The following is a 14333-nucleotide window of genomic DNA, read 5'->3' on the forward strand; positions in this document are numbered from 1 at the left end:
GATAAAATTTAGTGGTTCGAGTCGTCCGGAGGAAATAAACATGAACTCCGAAGGGCATTCGGAAATTCTTTGACTTATATCAGATACACACATGGTCCGGGGTCATCCGATATGCGACCGATTTTGTGTGCTCAATGCTGAAATAAGTTTTTAAGAATGTACTGCAGGCCGTTAGTGATTCCTACAACGGATTCCTTTTGAATTAACCATTGGTAGCTTACGCGTTTTCTGTTATTTTATTCTATGAAGTCAGGTATCAGATTTCACAAAGGACAAAAAAACTAATTGTTTACCATCAGTTAACGCCTACAAAGTGTGCAGATGAAACAGTAACTAGGGAGGAAAACCATTGAAATTTCTTGCGACAGAAAACAGGGTGAACTGTGGGTTTCGTCGGGCAAGTACTTGGTTTGAAATACTAAAAATTGTTTGAGGGGATTGAGGAAACCTAGAGCACATTCCACAGTCGATCTAGTAGATTCTACATTATTCGAGAATCGATGCTATTCGGTATTCTATATATCGATTGAACGAACACTTTGAGAGATGTCTGCGAAGACACGAGGATTCTTACTCTGCGGGTAGTGCCTATTGCTACATTACTAATATATGCCTTCCTGCATCATGACACACAGCACTGCGGTGTATGAAACAAGGTATTTTCAGTAGGAATTGGTCAAGGCAAAGCATCCTTGGCTGTCGTCTGTCGATGTAGGGCGATATTTTGTTGCCCAAATTGAAGTGACGCGCTTTCGATGCGCCCGCCTAAGTAGCGCTTTCTTCTCTATTCTGGTACTACAAAACAAATGAAAATGTATGGTTAAATGGTATGTGTGAAGCCCGATGATATTAGATTTATCGTTTGTTCAGAAAAAGTGTGACATCAATCGATGTATGCTTAAGCGGTTGATGTTAGGTACACGAAAATATCATATGTTGAGGATGTCCCGCACATTTCTTGGAAATATATTTATGCCCAAGTTTGAATAGGGATGCTGATTATATCACTACAAATTCTGGTAGGTTGGCCAGATAGTTGGTGTTTGTAAGAGGGGAGCGTTTGCCACGTGTGCTTCATTGGTAAGCGGAAGACGGTTTTTGATTAAAGTTTGCCGAAATGTTAGACGAAATCGCCCACTAGAATTTGCATCTTATGAGAGCCTGGTTTGAATAATTACCTATTACCGAGTGGGTATGTCGTTCTACAAATGGCAGATTCGTAAATTAGATTTCCGAGTTTTACAGCCATGATGTGCTCTCACGAACTGGATCCTTGTGTGCTGACATTTTGAGAAAAATGGCGTTTTATGCTGGGATTCAAACAAGTGTTCTTTTGAAGGACTGGCAAATAAAGTTCAGAGTACTTAGTACGATCATAAGTTGTTGCTCAATAGCAGAAAACGCTCGCGTACCGGTGTACCATTTTAGTTTACAAATAGAATTATGAGAAAGTGAAGCCCAAGCAGGTCTACCGTCACAGCTACTGATAAATAGCTCAGTAAGTATACCATTTTTATGAAAAAAATAATGGTTGAGTGCCTTTTCAAGCCACATGAATGTATAATTGGCCTCCAACGTGCTTGATCGTCTGTTTGTGCATATTGTTCAATCGCAACTGCATCCCAGGTTGATGTAGAACCAACCCTAATTTTTCAACATTTGTAGTTACATTCATAACCATTCGAATCTGTCCACCTACACTATCAAAAGTACTGCTCTCATACAAATCGTCTCACATTACCGGCGCCTCTGGTAAGTTCTTAGTTGCAATTGGATTAAAAGAAAGATTAAAGTAGAATCTTACACTCTACCTTTAATATCATTTGAGGTATTTCGCCTTCAAGTACGTGTGTTCTCACGAGCCCTTTGGTTATTAACGAAGTAGCAATTACCTAACTGGCAAAAAGTTAGAAAACGTCGTCAAAGGAAGAGGTAGTATTGGGTACGCAATCCATAACATTCCTGTTCCGGATGACATAGGTGGAAATCAAGCTTTGTTTGTCTCCTCAGCTTTCCAGTAGCGTTTTGATCCAATGAACTCCCGTTTATTCACAAGCGATTCACATAAAGAGATGTGGACAATGAACTCGTCAACTTGGATGGTGAGGATTGTGTTTAGTGAAAAAAAATTCACTGGAATTAAACGTGACAGGGTGTTCCCTTTTTACGTGGAACCCGCCGTTGTTTCGGAGAACTCGAGTATTTCATGTTCCTAGGTCACTGATGGGTGGGCAGACGTCTCTCCCTGCAAAATAGTTTATTAGAAAACGTGAAGTAAGCGGTTGAAAGCAACAGAACACAAAAGTTAATGTCTCATCCACACAGATTTTTTGGAAAGTATACATTTGCAAGCGCCTACTGGTTATTCCACAGACGTTGGCATAAATAGCGTCCTAAGTCTACACGACATAGCACTATTTTGGATTTTGAAGGATTCTCTACGGGACGTTAGCATCAATCTCATGATTAACACTTGGAACATTCCTTTATTTTCAACAGAGCACACTGAAAGTCTCCGGAATGAAAGACATTCTGCAGTAAGAATGCGTCCTTCATCGAATAAAGTTTGACATAGACTAAATGAAATTGGGGAGCTGTTCAACTTTTTCTTGTTTTACTTCGACAACTTGCAGCAAAGTCGATGTGGGCATTTTGCCTTCGACATGGTATTATATGGTTTTAGAATTCCCGAGCTGTTCACAGCAAGATTGATGTGTCGAAATGCTGTATGTTACTGAATTTTCACTGTGAAGTGTCTAAAGTAGAATGGAGATAAGATCTAGTGTTATTGTCCAATAAGTCACTTGTGTTAACTTTTTCTATATATTTTCCGTCTACGCAGGAAGCTTGGATCTATACACTAGTTGCTGATGCAAGCTGGGAACAAGTATGCCTTACGATTCATGATGGGGCAGTAACTGCGTTCGGTTCACTATATGAAATCATGCACTCTAAAGGAGAGCAACAATCGCCCTTCGATCCATTATTAGTGGGAACGTGAATTGCGTGGATTAGCGGAAAGTCTTACATGACTAGAGGTTAAACTTTGACACGCGAGCGCACCCGAATGTATATTTTTTTGATTGTCTAAAATGTTCAGCCTGAACTTTGTAAACCACGATCCTCAAATTATACGTTTTTGGTTCCTCAGTTTTATCGGGCATGCACCTAGTTACTTACTTTTTCGTAAACCTGAGGATGGATAAGATGTGATTAATGTGTTCCAATGTATGGGCTTTAAAGTTTTCGTGCCCCATGGCTTCTGAATGCCGAATATGTTCTAGTAGACTTTCCACATTTTGGCAAAAGCACTGTTGGGAATCCAGATAGAAGCGAAACGCAGTTTTCATAAGGAATTAGTGACACACCCAGGTTTGTTGCGGGATTGGTGATATGGAAGAAGATTCCCACGCTAATAGATATTTTTGATCGTTTAGTACCCAGTTGATGATGATAAACCGTAGCTTAAGATGATATTTGGATTGGTTGATTAAATTGCCGCAAATGTTTCTGGCGTCAGGTTGCCCATAAACGCAAGGACAGTAAATTTTTGTATCTCATTTTGAATATGTGCTTTGTCTGGTAACGTTATTTGCGACTAAGCGTTCGATGGAGTGCGTATTATTTAATGGAGGAAAGAAGCCACATCACGATCATGAAAAATGCACATCCTTACGTGTGGCGTAACCTAATAGTTTACTGGTTCCACAGGCGGATCTAATGCATTGAGTTTTACCTAGAACTGTCAAAGAGGGTATGTCTGTTATGTGAGCGACGTAGGCGTATGAGACGTAGCGTAGACCCAGGGACCGCAACCACGTTGGTGAAACATATCGTCCAAAATCTCACCCTGATCGTCAATACTGACCGTCAGTAAACTTGCGATTAAACTAGACGCTTATCATCTCGCCCAAATTATCATGGTTAAATAATGCGTGGTCGTTTAGAAATCAGCTTTTTACCAAGCCACCAAGTTGTTCAACTTTTCTAACGCGAAAAATTCTTGGCGCCAATTAAACACGGCTACCGATAAAATGATAGGAATGGAAAAGTGCAGCAAAAGTGTATATTATGTTGATCAAACAACTTCACTCCAGACAGTTTCAGATTCGGTAGACCTGAGAGTTAGTGGAATAAAAAGCGAAGGTCGAATTAAATTTCCGGGGAAAAAAGCAGAAAATAGTCACAACTGTTAAAGACAATTGTGGAAAGTAAAGTAGGAGAATAATCAAATCACGTGATCATCATGAAGAAAACCAATGCGCTGTCTATCCGGCGAAGCAAAACTTTTTATATTCTATCCCTCCTCGCTTGAATGGTTCGGCTGGAACTCTGAGTTCTCTTGTGAGCGAAAATATAAGGAACCAACATAGCTCCCTGATATTCAGCAAATCGAGGTTTCTGGAACGCTGGGCACAGTACTTTAAACAGCAGCTTATTTGCCCACCCGACACCTCAGTTCTGGATTCCTGGCCTTTAACAGTAAGGTGGACCCTGAATATGGAGTCAAGTTGAACCACAATGTGTCTGAGTGCATACCTATACTCAAGCGCTAATTTGCAGCTAGTCCTGACGTACTTCGAGCTGATCTGTTCCAGGTTGGTGATGTTTTTGGAGATAATGCGTCTCCAGTCTACTTGAGAAGGTATTAAAGAAAATGAGTGACTGCTGTTGTGACAAGATTTCTCCGTCATAGCTTTCATTCATTAGTATCAAGCGAAATTTCAACTCTCTAGAGGCTACACCTGCACTTTCCGTCAGGTGTTAGGGCGAAGTCACATGTACAGACGTCTCATCATCTTGATATTCTATGATTTCGAAGGTGCATTTGATTCCGTTGATTGGTCACTGCTGCTAAACACTCATGCTGGACGATGTGTGCAATAGAGATTTGTGAAAATATGATACATTCTAACATACTTCTGGGAATGTTGTAGAGTTCGGTCAGCCATGCAAGAGATTTCCTACGATCAGTAGTGTCCTGGAAGCCTTATATTCCATTCGTTCTTGTTCAACGTCATCACTGATGAAACAATGAAAGGAGCGCTGAAGGTCACCAGAACTCCGTTGTTACTAGTTACAGCTCCGTCGATCTAGTGACCAAAGACGGCTTTGCTTTCACCTCTCAAGGTGGAGGCGAGGCACGAACCCTGTTGAATAGAATGACCACCGCCGTTTTTCTTTTGGTATTCACCTGCCAGCTTCAAAGTGCAGTCCTTGAAGGCACCCGGTGAAATTGATAGAGAATCACTGGAGGTTGTAGAGAATTTCACATTGGATGGATAGATGATGAGAGGAGTTTTCGGGTTTTGACCACCGATGCCTCAGAAGCGTTGCTGGTTTTGAATGGTATCAATGTTGCAAGGTGATCAGAAGCGTTGCTGGTTTTGAATGGTATCAATGTTGGTAGCAAGGTGATTAAAAACCGGGTATTTGTTTGTACAGCACGAATTGCAATCACGGGAAACACCCAGCACCACCGACAGCTATGGCTCGGCTATGAGCTACACACTCCAAAACGCCGTTTAGTTGGATGACTTCTAGACTTCTAGAACATATTGAAGAGGATCAAGAAGATTTTAGGGCCATTTTGAAGTGCAATTTTTTGAATGGACGCTTGGTTACCTAGCCTGAACTTGGCTGGAGACATTGCAAGAAAAGCAGCCGATTGACTTCGATGGCGTATGTGCTGTCAGTTATTCTTCAGCTTGTCTTAGAGCGCTTGGAGTTGCAAGGACCTCAGAATGCTTGACTAAGGGCAACATCTGGTTCACAATCTCATTCAACCTGTTTCGCTTCCATTCACTCTCAGGCTTTAATATAGGTTGAGTGAAATTAACAATCATATGGCAGGAATGTACTGATGTTGCTGCCTTTGATGATGTTGATGATGACTTACTTGCTTGTCCGTTCGCCGGATTCGAACTGCAAATTTAAAGACATCGAGTAAAAATCCCGTGAAAACGGTGCAACTATTCATACAGTTTGTTCATTCTGGGAAAATCTGTCAGCCAATAATACGTTTGCGACCTTGTGGGGAGATTGGTTTGTCGCAAGCATCACTGTAAGTTGTATACTGTTTGTTTGATGTGATCTCCAATCCAATGTTCGCGGGATCCAGGCGGTAAGACAGACAATAACATGTAGCCTGTATATCTGTTTTGAACACAAACTCGTGTTATTTCTTATCGACTTACGATTTGGAAGCTATAATGCGAATTCTATGAATGGAAGTTGGGAAACTAATGAAGGGAGTTTACAAAAGATAGTTGCTTTCGCTTAAATTGTGTTTATAACACCAGACTCTCTCTACTTGATTGTTGCAGTAGGCTCAACAATGTTGCATTTTACAGAAAGTATGCCATTAACGTACAGTACTTGTACATATAAATTCAACGGAATCTGGCAGCCGATTACACACGAATAAGATAGAATATCTGTTAAACAGGATTTTTGTGAGTTAGAAAACAGCGACGGAACATATCCGGAATAAATTTTATCATGACGGTCTAGAATGCATTCCAGAAAGTGCTGATAACGTCCTGCACCATGAAAGCATAGAATGTGAACTGTTTGATCGCTGAACAGTGGTACTGAAGGCTATTCAGGTCAAATAGATTTCTCGAAAAGCCAAATACGGTAATCACTCTAATGTCGAATCAACATGTTTGAAGAGTTTTTTTTAGTCCGTATCACTATGCTGTTTGCCAGTCATACCAAACGGCTCATTGCTGTGTTTTTGGACGCAAGTCTTCCAATTTCGCACATGCCAGTTATGTTATTCCGTAACTAGATTGTGTCGAGATTTGGTTATTTCATTCTAGTAAAAATGATTTTACATTTGAAACTCGGGGCTCATCAGCAAATCGTGGTATCCATGACTGGAAGATGAATGAAATACCTCCGACCTATGGCAACTAATCATTAACTGTATACTGCGGCTGGAGCTCAGCTGCCTAACAAGTTCTGTCTTACTAGTGAACCATATACCAAAAGAAACAGACAGCCTGAATGTTATGTTTTTCATCGCATTAACAAAATGTTTCCGGATGGTTCAAGAATGACTGTCAGCGGTGGAGAGGTTTCCACGTTCCCATACGTCTATCAAGTGCAAACGGTATCCTGGTAAATGTGCAGGTGTTTCACACCGAATATACAACGAGATCAAATTAAACTACCTTTACGGATTAAAATAATGAGCATGAAGATAAAACCGGAAAACATCTGAAACTTTCTGACAATATGCAAACGAAGACATCAAGTCTTGGATAAATAGGTCGTGTACAAGTCGCCTAATATCAGCGGATTTTTGTTGCCACCCTACAGTCTCACATTTAATCAGGCGACCTCGTCCTTTTTTACTATGGCATCATGTCATATTATTTGCCATTTAAATGTGCTCTATTTTATGTAGGTAGGTTTCATCAACGCTTGAGGGAATAGAATAAGTAGCTGCGCCCGGTGACATTATGCAGAGCCCAGCAAGTCAATGTGAATGGAAAATGTGTCGGGCAAATCCCTCTGTGATTAACGTGCGCGATAAATGGTTGGCCTGTAACCTGATTTGATTCCTTGTTTTGTGCGCGCGGTAGGCAGGTTATGCATTTTGGGGTGGTTACAGTCAAGGATACATGTGAGATTCATTTCTTTTCCAAATTTTTCTTTTGAACTGGTGCGGCTAATTCTGGATGGAATAAACAAAACCAACAATAACATTTTGATAAAAAATTAACTACCGGTGAAATTTTGTTAACTAAACACTAACCGATAATGTTTTTTCCTTTTTCGACTGCAAGCGTGTTTGAAAGTAAAATTGTTTGGAGTGTTAGAAGTGAAACATGACAAGGTGATTATTTAGTAACGTAATAGAGTGGAAAGTGTCATAAAATATTTGATTCCTGATAACTATAGAAGTTTTATACTATTCAGTAATTATAATACATAACGTCATTTTCCAACGAACTCCACCATGAAAGGCTTCTCACAATATTGCAAACGTCAACGAACATGTGGGCTTAAAATAAGAGAAAACGCGTCGCTTTTTTCTGAGATCCTATCGAATGTTGGAACTTGTGGTTCATTATGCTGTTAGGTTTATAGAGAAGACTCACAACACCGGACGATCTGGTAATTTAGCAGTCTACATTTGAGCGATCAGCTTTTCCGACTAGTCGTTGTGACCAAACTTGCTAATCACAGGAAACGACGCTGGAGGTTTTAGGTTTCAAACACTGTGACTCGAACCATACAGACAAGAAGACAACGAAATAGCAAATGAGTCAACTTTGAGGATCCTCATTGAGCAACACGTCAGTTATATCAAGTTCAACTCATCAATTTAGAAGCGCGTGGCCGTACAGTTTCTCCGCATTTCATAGGTTAGACGAATACGTATGAACTCGTGCAACTCGAATGAAGAAACCAGAGTTCACACATCAGCTAGAAAACAGTACCGTGGCATTTAGTTCACTTAAAACGTAAGCCTATAAACGTATACCAATCATGCGTCAGCTGTAAATACCACACTTTCTACCAACACGAAATTAACTCGTAAGAAAGATATATCCAAAAAGTGGGTGATATGTCACCACCAGTTAGTGTGAAAAGGGAGGGGAATATTTGCACCTAACCAGTGAAAAAGACAGTCATGCATGTGATAGCTTTTGATAAGGAGATTCAATTTCCATCCCTGAGCAATCTCCGACAAGTGTGGTCATTATTTCATTGTACTCAAACGAGGCTTCAGGGATGTCGGTGATGATAAACGTTGTGGGTTTCATGCACTTCCATAGGTAAGGGTTAGGTGTCCGGTTTGTGATGCGGTGTGCATTGAATCACCGAACAGTGAACCCCAGTGGGCAAAAAATCTACGCCAGTAAAATAGGCTATTATGACCCCCTTGATTCGAATGGTGCTCTTTTTTCCAGAGAACAAATATAACTGGGTAGGTTATTCAAATTTTTTTACACGTCGAATGGTTCTTTTTGAAGCACCGGGTTTCATTTTGATTATAATCGGCGTTCTAGCAGATCCTTACAGCAACCTCGTCTTGTTTATCTTATGTTAATTGCATCATTCAGGAAGTTAATTTAAATTTAGATGCAGCAAAGCGCCATTCCTAACTGTTCCCCTTCCACTTACTCACAATTACTTGACCTCACAGGGTACACAGTTTAAAAGGAAGAAAGCTGTAGACCGGCAATTTGACACAATGATTTCTATACTTCGAGGTACCGCTGGTGCTGGTTGTCCCACGTGACTGCAGTATCCGATGCATACCCAAGGCCACGTTTTTGCGATATGGGTCCGTCAACACCAGCCAACTGCAGCGACATCACTATGACATCGACTTTCGATGTAAAACAAATGCAAATCATCCTCTCGCAGAACCAACATTTTAACCGCGCAATCTATTTCTTTTATGCCTTGGTGCAAGTCTTAGTAGTACTCTTTCTATATTCCGCACGGCGCTCAATGCGTTGTTAGATGAGTGACGAAGGTGGGGCTACTCATGGTAAACCTGAACAAAATTAGAGGCACCATGGACATTCGAAATCCCAAGTTCATTTGAATTCAGTGCTGAATTATTTACGGATGCTTCCAAGTGACGCTCTGCGGTAAGTAACTGGAACGTTCTGGTCCTTCGACGGGATTCAACGCACACCTAAACGCAAGTAATGTGAGTATTGTGTCCAGTCGGCGATGCCGTGAATTACGGACAGCTCCACTGTGCTGCTTGATTGTCGGTCAGGGTTTCGCATACCGCATGGGAATGGCTGAAAATGATGCAACCACAGTGTGCATTAGAAACCGGAGTCATACCGAAAAAACTAATAATTGCGTTCTCCAACTTCTTTCTGTTAATGTTTCGCCATATCCTTTGTTTCAGTTAGATAGAAATAATTTAGACAAACACAAACAATATGCCATCATCTTTGAAAAAAAGAAAACAGGAAAAAGTGGATGTCGTATAGGTCTGAAACACTGAAGCGCTCTTGAGGCCGAGAGATCTTGTCAATACCTGTTTTACCAGGAGTCGAGTACCCTGAGAAAACGCGGTAGATGCACAGCTGAACTAGTGTTCAATGGTTTTTCTATCAAGTGGCCCAAAAGTTATTTACTGGGTTTAGGATCCTAATAGCCAAAATGGCTTTAGGATTCTGAGAATCAAGTAACAAACCTCGCGGATAACTTTAGCGTAATTGCTCTTTTCCATTTGGTGAGCTTCGCTGATTCGTTCAAAACCCTGTTAGGTGAGTACACCTCATTCAACTTGATAGCGACTGATGACTAAACTAGAATTGTCGATACCATCATATGAAAGCTGTTGATAGCCAAGTCAAGCTCCTATCACAGATTTTTTTGTGGAACTGTCCCTCTGGTATTCACCAGAAAAATAATTTACTGCATTGAAAAGAGCTTTGGATGTCTTTTTTAACGATGATGCGCAAACAATACCTAACCGTTAACAAAGATTAGGGCTTTGTTTTGTCGCATTGGAATACCCTAGGTTTCTAGATCAAAAACGGAGCAGCGTATTTCTAAATGCTCATCTTGTTTCTCAGGGATAGAAAACTATTTAGGGAGACAGTCCTTTAAGATATGGATTTTTACGAGTTTTTGTGTTTGGGTTGTTACTGAAATTCGTTTCACAGAAGTCTCCTAATCAGTGATTGTAGGCAACCCTTTCGTCAATCTTGATGTTGAAAATTGAAGATAGCGTATATGCAATACGTTGATGTACGGAATGATGCCTTGGTGATAGAATGTAAAGTTTGTGAGACCTCAATAAAATATTTCCGAAAAAAGACATACACAATGACAGGTGAGTGATCAGGTCCCAACTGAATCATCTGATAAAACATCCACCTCCGAAACGGTGACTAAGAAGCAGTATTACCATATTAACGCAGTCTTTTGGATAAAAATCTGCGCCCTCTAAACCCGGACACCGTTCAGCATAAAAGCGTTGGAGCGGGTGACTTGATAACCCTCTGATGCTCCAAAATTGATAAAGGTTCTAGTGTACAGGCTACATGCAGAATTTCTCCAGAGATTAAAATGCAGACGTCGTGTGAGTAATTGGAACGCGTTCGCTCTGGACATTTAACAAATGGGAGTTGTTCTACAGTAAAACAGTTCCGCAGCAGATTTTTTAAGGCCTCATAAAAATGTTCCGATGCAAAATCTGTGTGTTGGTATCCTGAAAAATGTGCTGAATCGTGTAGCAAACTTTATTCGCAATTATTCCGCTGATATTCAGTTGAACTTTCGGACAACCCAGATTGGTCTACAAATGACTGTAGTTCGTATTTTGGAAAATAAAACGTAGGAAGTTTGACCTAGCGTAAAGGAATCCGTCCACGTGACATGCCTCAAACAGATTGGACAGCCTGTGTCCTATCAAAGGTTTTTTTCGGAACCTTACAAGCCATTCTGTGTCAACAAAACGTCACTTTTTATTTCCTACAATACGCTGCAAACATCGAGCTTAATCAATGCATTTCTACAGATTGTGCCATCTAATAAGGCTTACACCTTAACCAAATTCTGAAAGGGCCATCAGTTGTCGACTAGTTGTTTACTTGAGTTTTCGCTTTTGCTTTTATGCTTGAAACAAATGTAGTTAAGAATATATTCATGAAGACCTACTGCGTCATTGTATTTCCAGCCTGTCGGTCACATCGACTAACGTGTGGTCTTGGTTACTCCTTCTAAATTTCTATAAGAAAAAATAAATGATCGCGCCTGATGCGCAAACTGTGAAAATTGATTTGCCCACACACTTAAAGTTACATGATATTTCTCGCCTAAAGCACCCATTCATCCGCTGTATCCTGACGGTTATCCATCGGACAGAAAGCAATCGGTATGATGAATGTTCCAGATACCTGCTGTCTTCCAAAATTAAGCAGCCAACGACATGAGGCATTTAGATTTTCTGGCTGTTGCCCATCTGATTTTGAGCAAACAAAACCAATGTGCTGGTGAACATGTCTTGGTAACATTGGTTGGAAATCATTTTCACGCCCGCGCACAACATCGATGTTGGACACATGCAGGCGAAATGAACGTCCATTATTTCACCGCTGTTCCACCTTCAACCAGGAAAATATGCTAAACGAGGCAAACCTATTAAACTCAGACGACTTGGTTGCCACCACCATTCTTGGTGTGCCTCTCAGTCCTATTGTGGTTGGCATACATAATTTGCTGAGTTGATAGCAACTGAATAACTCAACCAAGTGCAGAGTGTATTTCAAGCCCAACCGTCCTCTAAATCGAGAATGTTTTTTTTAATAAATGAGAGCCGGAAATTTCGGAAACTTATTAATTCAAATTGATGGCTCGCTTTTCGCGGAGACGGCAATTTATGCGGATCCTGCTTTTTTCAGTGAAGCGAATTCGGAAGTTTCTTTTGTGTCGTTTAATAGTCATTGGTCTTCAGTTGAGGATTCCGTTGGAGATTCTTGAAGGCTGTCGAAAAGAGAGGAGGGGCAGCCAACTCCCTTGTAGGGTTAAGGAGGAACCACTCGCTGAAAGAGGAACTTGTAGCTGCTTGGACATAAACTTGCTAAGGTTGTCAGTCCTGAGGGGCGAATGAACTATCTTACTTGTTTATTAAAAGAGTAAAACTTGCTCTGATGCGTTTGTACTGCAGGCAGTATTGAAACAAATTCTATGGGAAGATGGACGATGACCTTGTTCCCGGTGTTCAACACGGAAACTTTAAGAGGTTGCAACTGGGCATTAGTTAGAAAAAATTGTACTTTTGTGCGATTTTTACCTTCATAATGTCCTTTCTTTTTCCCTATAAAAAACGAAAAAAGGGCGTTGATCGAGAAATGTAAGACGTTATAATTTTAGAACTTCAAAAGTCACCCAACGAAAGACCAAGGAAAGATCCAGGTTTATTCCATCAACACACTTTTAGTATTGAGGTGACACAAGCCCAAAAGCTAGTAAAACGGTGCTTCGCTGGACAAAAGTTGTCTTGATAGCAACCAAAATATATAAACAATGACTGCGTTGTTTGTGAGAACTTTGTATTCTCTCACTAACAAAAGTATACTTTAGTATTCCAGTTAACTTGGAACATCATGCGTAGTTAAAGAAAAGAAAACGCTCTTGAAATCTTTAAAATCGGAATGAATGTGTGCACTGAAATGATTGTACCGACACCAAATTGCCGGTAATTTTAGGATATGAGGCTTCTCTTGGTTCTCTGTTTCCAGGGGACTTCCACACGGGACCACTTCACATTCTTTCTTGAGCTACGCAATTCGGCCTTAATTTTTCTTTTGGCCGCAAACATTCCGAAGCTTCATCCCAAAACGTAGCAGAATTACTTAAATTCATGCGACGTCCTTTTCAAATGGCCATCTTTTTGTTGGCACGTTGTGACATAATGAATTTTATTGGGGTGTCAAATTAAATCTGGTACAAAAACGGCGGACTCTGAAACCATAAACACCCAAAAGGCACGGATGAAATGGCCATCTTTTTGTTGGCGCGTTGTGACATAATGAATTTTATTGGGATGTCAAATTACATCTGGTACAAAAATGGCGGACTCTGAAGCCATAGACACCCAAAAAGCACGGAGAAAGCGGACTATATGAGTTCCTGTTTGATTACAAGCTATTGCGCCTCAGTTGCAAAGCTAAGCGCCTTGATATTTGGCAGCGTAATATTTCCAAAATTCACCCCATAAAACACTTTCAGTCTGAAAAACTTTCGACAGGCGAATGCAGTTCCACTGTATCATCTAGTGGGTTTCAGGTTAATTCATTAACAGAATAACGATTTCAAACCATGTATAACAGGAGAAAATCCAGGAACTCGTTAATCGTCGTAGGTATTCAACTTGACAGTGCATTTATACTCGGATCAGAGAGTGTGTCATTTCGACTGATTGGTGTAAAATTGTATGTCATACTTAGCAACGCAGTATGTTTACTTTCCCTGCACTACACGGATTAAACCAGTATATTATTCTGAGTAGTGGAAATGTGAGTTTTTTTTCTAACTCAAGGCAACCTGGACATTTTGTGGCTCGCAATTTGTGGTGTGCAACATTTGGTAAATAAATTCTGTGGAACTCTTCGGTAATCTCAGAGTTTACGTATAAACGATTCATATATATGTATATATATATATATATATATATATATATCGCGAGTATCGTATAGACTGGAACATTAGAGTGTTTATGCAGCGTTTATGTCAGCCAGAAGAAACAATATTCATAAGGTTGCTGAAAACTCGATGGTTCTGACGACCGAATTCGCCTTTCTTGGGGCTCATCAGGTAAGCGCAGTCCCCGAATTTCC

This window comes from Opisthorchis viverrini, assembly GCF_000715545.1.
Source record: "Opisthorchis viverrini unplaced genomic scaffold opera_v5_281, whole genome shotgun sequence".
Lineage (NCBI taxonomy): Eukaryota > Metazoa > Platyhelminthes > Trematoda > Opisthorchiida > Opisthorchiidae > Opisthorchis > Opisthorchis viverrini.